Source organism: Salminus brasiliensis, chromosome 2 (assembly GCF_030463535.1).
Source record: "Salminus brasiliensis chromosome 2, fSalBra1.hap2, whole genome shotgun sequence".
In the NCBI taxonomy this organism is placed as follows: Eukaryota; Metazoa; Chordata; class Actinopteri; order Characiformes; family Bryconidae; genus Salminus; species Salminus brasiliensis.
In genome coordinates, this window is record NC_132879.1 from 42,431,298 (window position 1) to 42,446,642 (window position 15,345).

Genomic DNA, 15,345 nt, shown 5'->3' on the forward strand with positions numbered 1-15,345 from the left:
ATAATTGTGTTATTTTGAATAGCCTAATTAGGAAATTAGGAAATAAATGCATCAGATAAAAGGTAGGATAAACTGAATTTGTCAATTCATTAATTGTATTAAGTAGTTCAAAGTCTTCTAATTTGTTTTAGAAGTCAAAAGCCTATTCAAGTAGGATTTTTTTTCTGGACAAGAATTTAAAGAATTTAAATTAAAAAATAAATTAAGTTAAAAAGTGTTGTCTCTGAAGAGTCATCAAAGCTTTTAAACTGTTTTGTCAAAACTGGATGACTGAATCTGGATGACTGTCATCTTTTAGAATTATCAAAATTTTAGATTCATGATTTGCAGAGAACTACTGTCTTCCATTAATAACACAACACCATCAATATATACACCTGATCTGAGGTTTTCTTTGTTCCTTTATGTATCTAGTGGTCCTTTCCCTGTCATCCTCACAGAATGGTTATTAACCGCACATTTTGTTGTTATCAGATTTTCTTTATTCATTCTTTTAGTACTTTCTTCTGGTCTAATTGATGTTCACAAGTATATCAGAGGCTTTGGACTTGTAGTTAGCTAATTGTGTTTGTCCCTAAAAGACATGTTTGAAAAAGATGAAGCACAAGTGTAATAAAACTATTTCAATGTAATGGTTCTTAATCAACTTCAGGATCATTGCTTTAACCTTTACATTATGTAACTTTTTTAAAATGTAAAAAGGTCAACTAAATCTAAACTAAACTAAACCAAAAGTAAAAGTGACTAAAAGTAAAAGTCAAAGCAGCCAAATGGTTTTCACATGTTTTACTTGTTACTAGTCACAGGATTTTGTCACATAAAAAAAAAAAACTGAACTGTTGATTTTCTAACTGAAAAAAGGCAGATATGTAACATGCAGCATGACATACTGTGTTGCATCTACCAAACTGCCTTCTTCACTGACCTTTAAAATAAGTCAGCATTTTAGTTAATGCCTCACTTGACTTCTTTTACTTTTTTGAATTAAAGTCAACTTCCTTGGTTTATTTTCTGACCTTCAAGGGTATTACTGCTTATTGATTTAACTTATCTCTCTCTGGTCTCGCATGTAACATTTTCAATCCTCAGACCAAAGAAAATAAAATAAGGGCTTCTGGGTAAAAGGCAGTCCCTCTCTTTGAGTTCCCTGCAGATCATCTGGCAAAGAAAGCAAAGCATCAACCGCTAAGAGTGCCGCCAGTACCCTGTATGTCAGACAGTCATATGGGGTGGCAGACTTTTCCCGTATGGGTCAGCCAATATGTCCTCGAACTTTCCAGCTGCTTAGTAAGCATACTTTCTTACCACACTCTGAAAAATTCAAATGTCTGCTCATTTTACAATTTTAAATGGGATTTCTGGGCATGTTAAGATTCCTGTCCAGTCTTCTATCTTGTATTTTGGAGAATGTCAGATATTGATGCAGTTGTGCTTTAAAAGCAATGATTATTGTAATGACTGTGGCCGAATGAAAGCAAGGGAGCAATTTCATATATAGAAATCTTTCCTAACTGTACCAGGATATTTCACCTAATGGCAAAAATGGAGGACAGCTCAGCCTTTCAAGTCCATTGCAAAAGGCATTCCACTTAGAGCTCACTAGTGGTCACACAGCCTACCAGCACACTGTTTTGAGCATTGAGGACATGTTGTCACTTACACTCTTGGAAAAGTTTTAATGAAGGTGCTGCTTTGAGCCTGATAGTGCCATAAAAATCATTTTGCCCATGGGCTTAACTTCAGCATGTGTAATAGCTCCTCCAAAATAATGTATTTAACTTGACTAGTATGTGTATGACAATCTGTCCTTTTTGCCATTCTGTAGTAACAATTCCTTCTCCAAGGTGGATGATGAAGAGGGACATGACTAAACTGTAGGATGCTGTAACAGGTAACCCATTTCCAAATCATATCTGGTTAAATAAAGCTGAACTTGTGGTTAAATAATCACATTTTTAAAATACTAAGAGATGATAATACTAGAAGCACTGAGCTTTAGTCCTGCATTGAAAATGAGTGCTTTCTCTCAGTTCTGTTAGGGTGTTTTTACCCCTGGACTGTTTGTGTTTCAGTTGATGTCAGGCCTCAGAGCCCTCTAAGCAGACCAACAAATGAACCGAACTCAGCCCACCTCATAAGCAGTCTCAGTACAGTTTGTTTGTAGTTCGTTTCATGGTCCAATTGATTTGCGCATTGTAAAAGGCAAAAATCCTGATCCACTTTGTCTACCACACCTCCAGTCCTCTTTCACATCTCCTCAGAGTGAAAGAGGACTGGAAAGAGAAGTTACTTATTGTTAATTTACACTGTTAAAAGTTAAAATAACTATTGGAGGTTCTTCAATTTGGAACTGTGATTGAACCTCTTATGGTGCTTTGAGGCACTTTAAGAATTTTTTTTTTTGTTTGTTTGTTTTTTTTAAGAAAAAAGGTTCCTTGAAGCTTCCTCAAAGCACTGTAAGAGGTTCATACATAGCTTCAAATTGAAGAACCCCTAAAATTAATCAAGTAACTCTGCTTTCAACAGTGTATCATCAGTTACAGCAGGTTCATTTTAGGTTCACTTGAACAAAACTGAGTTTAGTTCATTTAAAATTAATTATATGTATGTATATATATCTCATATCTCAGACCACTTTCTGTTCACATCACAACCCCTTTAAAACTCAGACCCCACCTGCTTAAGACTAAATTATGGAGGGTCTTGTTGAAGTTAATTGCATAGTAGATCAGCTTTGCTTTCAAAGCTGTGATAAATGCACACCAACAGCAACCAATACAGTATTTAAATAAAAAAAAAAAACATTAAAATGCATTAAATAGTGTATGTCAGACTAATCAAAATAGAATCACATGAGCTTTCATGGCTTATTGCTGTAATATGACAGTGGTAGGATCTCTTTGTAGGATTTATGAAACACATGGGAAGCCATTGCCTGCTAAGCTCTGGAAGGTTAAGCCTGTTTGTAGTATGGTAAATATGGTTAGCCTTGAGGTCCTTTAACCATAAAGCAAAATGCAAAGTAAACTTGTTTTTTTTTTTTTTTTGGTTTTTGGTTGTTTACATATGAAACAGTCCAAATGTAAGAACATCCTCTTACTTCGCAGCTAATTATTAAGCCCTTACGTATACAAACACACCAAACCACAACCACAGCTTTGGTTCACTTGAAATTAAACCAGGTGTGCCTGCACTGATAGTATGATTATTAAAATGTGAACACTGCCTTTCGAAATTTGACTTTCTTTTGAATTTCATTTGAAGTATGAGCACAATACAAACCAAACACAGAGTTGTGCACAGGTAAGGGGTCAGCCTTGCCTGCAAAATCTAGTTTCAGGCCTTCCCACTCTCTCCACCAACAAGCGATCCGGCGGTTAGAATTTAGCTTGCTTTTTTTCTACTAGTTATTGCTTGGATCATGGAGGACCCACAAACACACCTGCCTTGCACAGACCTTTACTTGCAACCTTCTGTCATAAGTGTATCATACGTCACCTTCCCTTTTTGGTCTGATTGCAAGTATGTCAGTATGAATGCAAAGGAAACCAGGATTAAAATTTAACAATGTATTTTTTTCTTGATTGGTCGGAACCAAGGGAACTACAAGTATTAACCCACCCTTAGAGTTTGTATTGACCTAAACTGCACAGTGTAAGAGAATCCTGATACTATTATTGAGCACCATGACCACACCTGTCTCAGTAGTGCATCCTCAGTGGCTGTTGGCATTGGAGTGTGTACACACTTCCATACTCTATATTCCAGTTCAAAAAGGAACAAACCTTTTTAGGAAAATGCTAGTTAGTCATTTATCTACTTGACATACTGTAATGAAGCAAAATATTACCTGTTGAGTGAGCTGCTGTGTTAAGAAAGTGAATGAATGGCATTTAGTTATTCTTTAAAGAATTTAGGATCAAGTGCATGAACTAAAAATAAAATGCCGAAAATAGATTAGATTAGTCTTCATCTACGTCACATTTAGTTTCCTAAATAAATAAAAAATAATTGTTTTCCACACATGACTCTCGAAGGTTACATGGACAGTCCTATGGAAATCAGCTCAACCTCTCCTGACATTGACCGTTCTGCGGCCTTTATTTCTGTCAACTCACCATGATGCCACATCTTTGGCCATGTAGTGTCATTGAACAGGTCAGCGACCTTGGAGGATGACTTTAATCACTGACTTATGTGCAGGAACAAAATGTCTAGCAGGTTTGGTTCTCAGGTCTCCACAGTGGGGCTCACCTCTGCACCCTTGCCTGTTCAAGCTATGCGTTTCCTTTCCAATAGTGACGTCAGATTTCACTGGGTAAATGTCTGGCAAGGAATGCTTTGCTCTGTACAGCATCACTCTTAAAGATGATCTCCACTGTTTTTTGCCTTCAATGTCTGTATAATTCAATTATTTACTTGTAAACAAAGCGATTCTGAGTGTTGTAATGTTTAATGAAATTGATCAAAATGAATTCTGCCAATTTTAATTGTTATAAAGTCACCACTCTATATTCCTTTATTCATCTTAATTATTGAATTATTTGGGAATGCTGAAAACTGTGGAATTCCCATTTTATCTTTAAACCTTGTCAGTACTATAACTATCTTACAACACATTTTACTCTTTATACACTGTATATGATATGCCATTCTCTGATATAAAAAGGGGGGGAGGCAAACTCATGATGGTAATGTGCAATACCAATGACATGCCTGTGACCTGCATTATTTTACCATGCCTTCACAAATCCCAGTGAAATCATTAACCTACATCTTGGAGGCTGCCAGCTCTTCTCTGAAGGCAAAGCTTTTTCAGAGGCAGGCTTTGATGCGGACGTGATCACACATGGAAGCCCCATGGTATCCGCGTGGCTCATTACAAACTGCTGCTCCTCCATCTGAAAAAAAAAAAAAATCAAACAAGTGCTCAGATGAATATTTCACATACGGTTAGAGGGGAGCACATTCTCAGGGCTGCTCTACGGGAAGACAAATTCGTGTTCTTCATAACTGCTCATACACTGGTGCAGAATCAAACTGCCACAGCACAATGAATGAAAAGGTGCAGGGATGTCTGGCAAGGGAAGCTTTGATGCATTTTCAGTTCCTGAGGATCCATTCTAAAATAGTCATTTTTGTACCTTCCCTGAACGCTATGCACACTTACAGCAGCTAACTAAGCACATAATAAACAGTGTTTTAAACCCTAACGCAATAAATAGAATATTCTGGAAAAAAGTGATTCATTATGAAAATAATAACACTACTACAGTATTTATTCATTTGCTTTTTTTTGCAAGCACAAACCATTTTACTTTAAAGACGATAGCTGAATTTCTTTTCCTGCCATTTACACTGACAAAAATTATGCTAATGCTTTACATTGATTAAAATACTGTTTACTGCATTAACCATCTGGAGTCTGAGACTTTGTCTGACACGCCTTGACATTTTTACAAATTTCACCTACTTAAAATAGTGTATTCCCAAAGTACTACACATGCTTTTATTCAGCACAACTTAGCAGCAATAATGTGAGAGCAATAAGAGATTAAAACTACTCTAAGCTTGTTGTAAAAATGCATGTAAAAATATAAACCTTTTAAGCTTGTTATCATAATAATGCAGAATTTGTAAATTGGTGGGGCAAAAGGACTTATTATTATTATGTGGTTATTATTAAGGACTTATTATTGAGGCATGCCACAATTTCAGTTTTTCAAAATTCCAACTTCCAACCTTAAGAAAACAATTAAAGAAATTAATAATCAAAGCATTGTGAGTCATTCACAGTTGTGTTTTTAGATCAAGTAGAAGACAAAAATATCTCACTAAATCACTAAATTCTGAGGAAAATATTATGGAATTGCTCTGTAATTTGCAGTTCTAAAACAAACACCTGAGCTGTTGCACAAAGTGGATTGACATGAATCGTTCCTCCAACGCAAGAGAGAGTAGAAACAAAGGAGAGAATTATAAAACTTCTTCATGAAGGTAAATCATCACAGAATGTTGCAAAAGGTATTGGCTATTCCCAGTCAGCTGTGTCTAAAATCTGGACCAAGTACAAACAAAATGGGAAGGTTGTAAAAGCGAAGCATCAAGGTAGACCAAGGAAAACATCAGCGCGTCAAAATAGAAAACTTAAAGCAATATTGAAAACAGAAAATGCACAACAAAACAATTGAGAAACAAGTGGCTGGAAACTGGAGTCAATGCCTGAGACCAAACTGAAAGAAACTGCCTAAAAGAAATGGGATTTACATACAAAAAAAGCCAAGCTAAAGCCATCATTAACACATACACAGAAAATAACAATGTTACAGTGGGATGAAGTAAAATAGTCATGGACTGTAAATGACTGGATGAAAGTAATCTTCAGTGATTAATCGCAAATCTGCATTGGGCTAGGTGATGATGCTGGAACTATTGTTTGGTCCTGGGCCAATTAAAATTCATAAAGATGATTGCCTGAAGTAAACATGTAAATGTCCACAGTCATTGATGATATGGGGCTGCATGTCAGGTAAAGGCACAGGGGAGATAACAGTCGTTACATCTTTGATATTTGAATATTGAAATTTTGGACACTTTTCTTGTTCCATCAACTGAAGAAAAGGATGTTTGGTAATGATGACTTTATTTGTCAAGATGATACTTTGTCTCTAAAGACATATAATATCAATGACATGGCCTGCAAATAATCCAAATAGATCTCAATCCAGTTAAAAATCTGTGGAAACTGAAGAAAATGGTCAAAGACAAGGCTCCAACCTGGTATCAGCAATAACAGACAGTTAACCCCAATCTCAGCCCAAGAAATAAACCCTAAAAGCTCAAACTGCCTGGGTTTCCCCAAAGCATTCTAAGATGTCTTTGTGAAACTGGGCCCTGATTGATTGTAGTTCTATCGTTTTAGCACTGATGTGTGTACACGGCTCTGATAAATAAGAGGCACAGAGATTGATTTGCTTGCATAATGTAAGCTTCCTTAATTCAAGCCGGTGATAGTCTACCTGAAAAAAATGCTGAAATTGTGTCTGTTTCCTCATGAAGTTTGCACATTTGGGACTTCCATAGTCTTCCCATCTGCCCATTCAATCTCTGTGCAATTTACTTGTTACTCGGTTAAACACTAGACATTCAACAACAGGTGCTGTGAGTATTACATATTTGTAATGTTTGTCTGAAGGATTTTTATTTCTTTGTCGATCCAATGATTTTTTCTGTTTTGTTCTGAATCTAACTAGTTTTAAGGATTTTTCATTCACATTTTTTATGTGTAAAATGATTGCATATGAATAAAATATGTTACCTCAACACATTTTATGAACAATTGCTGTCTTTTGCTTCTTTTGGCAAAAAAAAGGGTTGATGTAACACACTGTATTCATGTGCAACAGCTTGGCACATTCAAACCATGTCTTTTTTTGTCAATGTGTTCTCCTTAACCTAAGGTTTATCTTTAAGCTTCACACTGTATTTTAACATGCTTACATCTCCAACACAACATGCAGATAAAGGCGGCTCAGGGTCAGTGTGGTGGTGGATTCTCAGGGGGCTGGCATGGAAAATGAAGCCTTTAACTCATAATAGAGAATCTGCTTCCATTCATCATGACCTCTCTGAGTCTCAGATATTTCAGTGGAGAGGTCAACGTGTCACTAAGTGTGATCAGACAAGGAAGGTGAGGAACTGCAACCCATCCATGTCAAATCTTTACTGTTGCCCTGACCTGCTCCAGCCCAAGCAGGCAATTTACAATGTAAATTAAACCCTTTTGGCATGGACTTGTCTGAAATGTCATTGCTCATGCAGATATTGTGAAATTAGCAATTAGACCAAGAAAGAAAAAGTCATAAAAGGATGAAATACTAGTGATGAGAATGCTAATTAGAATCCTTCCAGTTCCGCTGATGGTTACGTTCCTTGAAGGGATGTCAAAAAATAGTATAGTATGAATAGTATGCATAGTATGAAACATATTTTTTTGTTTGAAGGTGCTTAGATTGTGGCTGCATTCATACGTAACCCATCTCAAACCACTAGGCTCTAAATGATGAATTGATTGCATCAAGGTAGTTATGTTTTCAAAGTGCTGAGAAAATACAGTCTTAGGTTTTTGCATAACCTATAGTCTGATGGAAATGTAATGACAGTCATTCAAAAAATAATCTTTTTGTTTTTCCTTCTTCATTCATTTCATTCACTTCTTACAATTTCTTCAGTCACTTTCTTGCTCAGATTGGTCAGTTTGTTCTTCCCGTCAGTATTTTATTTCTATTTATTTGTTTTTCTTCCTTTGTTTTTGTCAGGATGCCACCAATTCTGGAGCACTAGATCAAATATTAAGAAAAAACATTTGCTTTGAACATAAAGCAACACTTAACACTCAATCAGCTGTAGATGGAAGATGGAACAAGAAATTTGGAGTTTCTACTTTTTTCCATTTTAACATTGTTTGATAGTCCAATAGTAAGATAAGTGAGTCAGTGACTCAAAGGTTGTAACAGGTACCACAGAATGCATTCATTGAGTATTGTAAGTTGTTCTTTATTGTACAAATATTAAGTATGTGACTTTGGCTGGGGTGAAAAAGCTTGGCGTTTTACAACCCTGTTATTTCGCATCAGAATGAAACATGCTGGTTTTCCTTTTATAGTGGTGTCATTAAATAAGTTACAAGCTCTGCTTTAATTGGTCGGTTTACATCACCACAACAACTTACAGGAGCCACATAACATAACATTGCAGAGCACATCATAGCATAGCTTTGTTTTAACACTTACAAATATATATATTTTCTGATATATAGCAGAGTCTAGATGTAACTCCAGGGGGATTTGCTGCTCTCCAGTGTTACTGGTGCACACCATGGGGGAGTACATGAATCAACAACACCATATTTTTCTGAAGTGGTCGTTGTGTTTTGTCATGTCATAGGTGTTGAAAGGCTTTCACTAGTGGGCTTGGTGGATGCAAATTTTGGGGGTGTAAATAAAAACAATTCAATACTGTGTTTGTACCAGTCTTGGGATTTTGTAATTGGCCCATTGTACTGATCTGTTTTGATTATGCTGGATTTTCTTTTGAAGGAGGAGACACGTGTTTTGAAGTTCAGGGTATGTTACTTTTGTCTACTGAACTTTATTTTATTTAACAATGCCAAGATGCCTTAGAATGAAATTAAACAGATTTCCATTCCAGATCACTTTAAAATGCTTTCAAGAAAATGTAAATTATATATTTATTTTTCATGCTGTATTGTTCACTCAAGATACCAGAAAGATCTAAATGGAGCAATGTCATAGAAGAATAACCATATAATTGGTTTAGAACCTTATGAAAGCTATAAAGGTTCTTTAGGACATTCATTCTCAAACTGGACTTTGAGGATTCTCAGACAGTACAGATTTTAGTTTAAACCAAGCTCATAATACAAAGGAACAGATGAAAAATGTGGACTCTTTGTGGTCCTCGAGGATCACTGCTATAAGAAACTGAAACATTTTACTGAAATGTTTTACTGGCTATTGCATGGAAAGGGTTTAGGTAAGGAAGCATCCATAGCACACCTACAAACAAGTCACAGCACAGATCTGCTAATAGAAATGTGTCAAATCAAATTACATCCCATTAACACAGTCAAGTTAAGTGGCTTTTATTATCATTTCAGCTCCGTACACATTGCAGAAAGTGCAACGTGCAAGATGATACAATAAATACAAGAAATACGACTCAATTCTGAGTTGAGCAACTGAGTGTAAGGTGCATAGATATTTAACAGGTAGGTATTGGTAATAAGGTGCATAGAAATTTAACATGCTGTGATGTTATATGCAGACAGCATACAACGCACATGAAACACAGCACTGAGGTAGTAAAGTGTGAAATATATGAATAAGATAAATAGGAAGCAGACAGGTTAAAATGCGACAGATAGTGTGGGTGGGGGGTTTAGTTCAGTCTTTGTTGTTTAAAAGTCTGACTGCTTGTGGGACAAAGCTATTGCAGAACCGTGCAGTGACAGCACGGATGCTCCTGTACCTTCTGCCAGATGGCAGCAGTGAAAAAAGTCCATGTGAGGGATGAGGGGGGTCCTTGACAATGCTGGTGACCTTACGGGTGCAGCGTGTGGTGTGAATGTCTGTGACAGAGGGGAGAGGGACCCCTATGATCTTCTCAGCTGTCCTCACTATTCGCTGTAGGGTCTTGCGGTCTGAGGCATTGCAATTCCCAAACCAGGCGAGGATGCAGCTGCTCAGGATGCTCTCCACAGTCCCTCTGTAGATCATGGTGAGGATTGGAGAAGGAAGATGAACCTTCCTCAGTCTCCGCAGGAGGGCTTTCTTGGCTATGGAGCTGATATTGAGGGGCCATGTAAGGTTCTCTGTGATGTGGACGATATCCACAACAGAGCCATTGATGTTCAGGGGGGCAACAACCATCTCTTTAGTTTTGTCCACATTCAGAGACAAGTTGTTGGTTCTGCACCAGTCTGTTAGCTGCTGCACCTCCTCTCTGTATGCTGTCTCATTGTTCTTGGTGATGATGCCCACTACGGACTTATCATCTGCGAATTTCACGATGTGATTTGTGTTGTACTTTGCAGCACAGTCGTGAGTCAGCAGGGAACAGCAGTGGGCTTAGCACATAGCCCTGGGGGGCACTGGTACTCAGTATAGTGGTACTGGAGATGTTGTTGCCTATCCTGACTGATTGTGGTCTATCAGTCAGGAAATCCAGGACTCAGTTACAGAGGGAGGTGTTCAGGCCCAGAACACTTAGTTTTCCAATCAGGTGCTGAGAGATGATGGTGTTGAATGCTGAACTAAAGTCTATGAACAGCATTCAGACGCTAGCATTCTGACCCCACACTAGTGAAAACACACATATATGCAAAAAAGAAAAACAGAATGTATACACATTAACTATACATACTCTATACATACACTAAACATGCTCTATATACACACACACACACACTAATAAACACACTATACATATACTATATACACACACAATATACATACACTATATGCACATTATTGCACTGTTTAAAATGTACAGTTTTAATATATAGTCTGGGGCAGTGGTGGCTCAGCATTTAGAGCTCCGGCTATTGGTGCCAGGGTTGTTCCCACCGCTCTGGGTGTGTGCGTGCTTACTGCCCCTAGTTTACTAGTGTGTATGTGTGTGTTCACTACCATAGATGGGTAAAATGCTTAGGACACATTTTGCTGTACATAGTACAGTGACAAATACGTGCAAAAAAAAATTAATTACATAAAGACACTGGACAAGATGTAAATATAGATGTAGCGTGAGTGAGGAGAAGTCTTTGTGGGTGCAGTATGACTGGCTATAGGTCACAGTTCCAGTAAGTAAGTGCAGGGTGCAGAGTGCGTTTGTATAGTGTGGAGATGTGATGAGACCAATGAGATAACTTTGTGGACTGTGGACTGGTACACTGCACCACTGGCTGTTTAGCAATCAACAGAACAGAGAAGGTTATGGCATGTAAATGCATGGATTATATGATATATAATATAATTAGGATGATCTTGTATTCACCTGTTATGTAGAGGTTAATAGACAGATTCTAATTGTTGAACTAAAAGGGGATATTCTGAATTGTATTCTGAATTGTATAACCAACTGGTTGTATCACATATAGCTAGAGACAGCCCTAAACAGTGCTAAAAGTAATGATGCTTGGAGTGTTATCTGGGCATTAATGGGTATTTTTATTGCAGCTATTATCAGTTTGGCACAGTTGCTCTTTCAGAGCTATGATATTTACTGTAGTATTACAACATCTCAAGCCCAATATACAGAAGCCCTGCTGAGATTGGACATATCCCCTCTACTCTCTATGACTATCATGTTGTAAGCCTATTTATATCCCCCTTGAGTTACTAGTTAGTTAATTAGTAGTTAGTTGTACCAAATAGGTCTTTATATTTTAGGTAGTGGTTAATGTAAAGGTCGATACTAGTGGATGGGATACTGCACTGCAACTGTTTCTCTTCGTGCAAGCTTTAAAAATATATATATATTTTTTTTTTACTTGGAAAAATATGTCTAGCCATAATATAAAGTCTCTTAAGGACAATTTTGTATTCATAAACTGTTCTTAATATCGTTCTTGTCCCACCTCATTGACAAAGCCATTGACATTCGTGGCTTTCATGGGTTGTCTCAAGCATTTACTGTGACCTTTTTCAGCCATAAGGCCTTATGTTGACAAAAGTGTTGCACATAGCCTCAATTGTTAGTAATTGTTTTATTGCAAAGCTAAGATCTTCAGAATATTGTAAACTCATTACTTCCATTTATATAATTTTCATAATTAAGGTCATCATTTTCTCATCGTTTAGTTAATAATTTTGTTGAAATGGGTTTACGTACCAAAAATTCCCACATTATTTTAACCACTGGTGGTTCTTGACTTTTTCTTAGGAACAGCTCCAGTTTGCACTACTTTGCAAGTAGTTACCGATAAGTAATCCTTAGGGTGTACTTCAAGTAATGGAGCACAAGGGGTTAAAATTAATATAATGTTTTTAAATAAAAGTAAAAAAGTATTTCTACATTTGAATTTCCTTTTTTTAACTCACATTTCCTTTTTTTGCTTTAAAATTCTAAAAATAATATATAAAATATATGACATAATTTGGTATGAAAACATATTTTCCAAACTGAATTAATATGTGATTTCCCAATAATAATGTCAGAATGTTCATTCATGCACAATGTCATTCACATAATATGCATTTGCATTCAGTAACATAGTTTTGAGACTGCATTACTAAACTGGAAGGATGGCAAAATTCATGTTTTCTCTTTGCATCTGCATATTCTTGACCTTTTGTTCTCGTTCTGTGTCAAAATAGTTTTGAAAGTTCTTTTTTAAAGCAGCTGTATTTTCATTTTTAAAGAATTTGACCACCTGCTAATCGGCCCTTCAGGATGGGGTCACGGTGAAATTTAAAAAAGAATACTGAATTAACAGATAAGGCAGAGGAAAGCAAAATGTCTGATGATGTCTTTACCTTCACACATGATCAATATGAGCCATGGCTCCAACAAACCCTAGAAGATACTAAAGTAGACGGTTTAAGAGGCTGGCATGTTCCGTTGCTATGGTGCATGAATGTGAAGTGTGCTTATGAGGTCTTCGGTCATTTGACTCCCTTCACATCAACAAGCTCCATTCTAAGAATTCCATTTCAGTGGGATGGCTACTGTGCAGATTAATAAGGGGGCTGTGTGGAGAGCCTCTGTGGTGATGGATGCTAGGAGACATTGGAAAGACTATGTGCATTGTCTAGCGTAGGTGATGGATCTTGGTGTGGCTGGAGTTTGTTCACTGTTAGAGTTATGCCTTCATATTTGCTTGTGAACATTTTCTCTACTTTTATTTAATCATCTCGATCAAAGGTATATCTTTTCTACAGTCTCAGCGCTTTCTATGAGATGATCAATAAAGCCAGTGCTGACTCTGCATTCTTGGATTTGGAGCCTTGGAGTCAGATGATCCAGAGTGTACACACCAAGATGAATGAAGACCAAATATCTCAGCCCTCTCCAGGATATGACTTTAAAACAGTGAAGGGTACCATAAATAATGGTTACTCATGCAATCGTGTACGAAAGAACCTAAAATAAGGAGCAGTATGTAACTAATTGGGATTTTGTTGGTTTGTATGTGTACGTTTTATTTTCAAAAGTATTCAGATACATTTAAATCAACTGTTAATGTGTATATATTGCTGACACAGATGTGTGCACACAATCTCTGTAAAAAGCATTGCCAACAGAAGGAAATGTCCTGGAGTAGCTGCAGTCTAAAGTCCCATGCGTTGGCTAGAGGGGTATAAAGCTTTCCAGCATTGGGATGTGGAACTGATTTCTGAAGTAATTAAACTCTATCCAAAACCTTTGGGATCAGCTGGAGTGGAGTGTGTGGTTCAGAACGAATCATCCATCATCAAAATCTGTGGTTACATTAACTGAATGCAATCAAATCATCAAATCAAATCAAATTTATTTGTATAGCGCTTTTTACAACTGTTATTGTCACAAAGCAGCTTTATACAATCAGTAATTAGAAAAAGACAAAAAAAAATAGAATACAAAATAGAAGTCCTTATAGAAGTCCTGTTGGCATGCTTCATTTTAGAAGAAATTCTGGATGATGTGTCTATTGGATTGGATTGGAAACAGTGATTATGACAATATAGTATTTTAGTGGGTATACATGTTAAGTGAGTGACCTGTTAAAGGTTTTTTTATGTTTTTGGTGTATTATTATTTAATCACAGTTATTTTGCTCAATAAAAAATACATTACTGTGTGGAATAAGAAAATCTTATTAAACTAGATTTTAAACAGTAGGACCATGGCATAAAGATGAAATAGGAGAAGAGATCTTTGGGGCTCAGGTGGCTTTTGCTTTTAGCTATAAGGCCATACCCCAGAAGCTAGGACAGTGTCACACCTGCCCTTGTTTTGCCCTGCTTTGTTTTGTATCTTGTCAGTTCTGGTCCCTCCTGTGCCTGAGTGTTCACACCTACACCCGTTCCATGCCACACCCTCTTGTTCCCGCCAGGTGTCCCTCGTCCTTTCTTGTGTATATCTACCCCTGTGTTTCATGCTTACCTTTGTCTGTCCAGTTGTTACCTTGTTTAATTCAGTTTATGTCTGTGTATCTAGTCAATGTCTCCTGGTTACCTCGTCCAGTTTATGTATGTTTATCTAGTCAGTCTCCCTTTGTTACCTCACTTAGTTTGTGTCCTTAGGTTTTTCTGGTCTTAGTCTGGTCCATGTCTTGTTAGGTTTATGTGTTTGGGTTTGTCTGGGTAGTGTTTAGAAGTCCCCTTGTTCTTGTTTCTTTGTATCGGTTTTGTTCCTTAGTTTCAAGTATCTGTCAATAAACCACCTGCATGTACGTCCGCTTCTTGCCTCTACAAGCTGCATGACAGACAGAGAAATGACTGGGTTAAATGGATGAAGACAGGATGCTGGTAGGGTGTGGAAAATTCGTCATGGGACACAGAAAGTAAAGAAAAAAACACAGAATTTGGAATTCCTCCTCCATAAGTGTTCCTCCTTTCAAACTTGAGTTATTTTAAAAAGCACATTAGACTTCTGGGGATCATAATATTACCATATATTACCAACACAACAACATAAATAAAAGCTTTGCATACAATTTCAATTCAACATTTATTGGGAATTCGCTACAACACTTTAAAGGATGTTTAAATGGATGTTTCAAAAATGAACATCAAGAGAAGAAAGCACCAGTGTGTTCAAATGGTTTTTCACATCACTGTT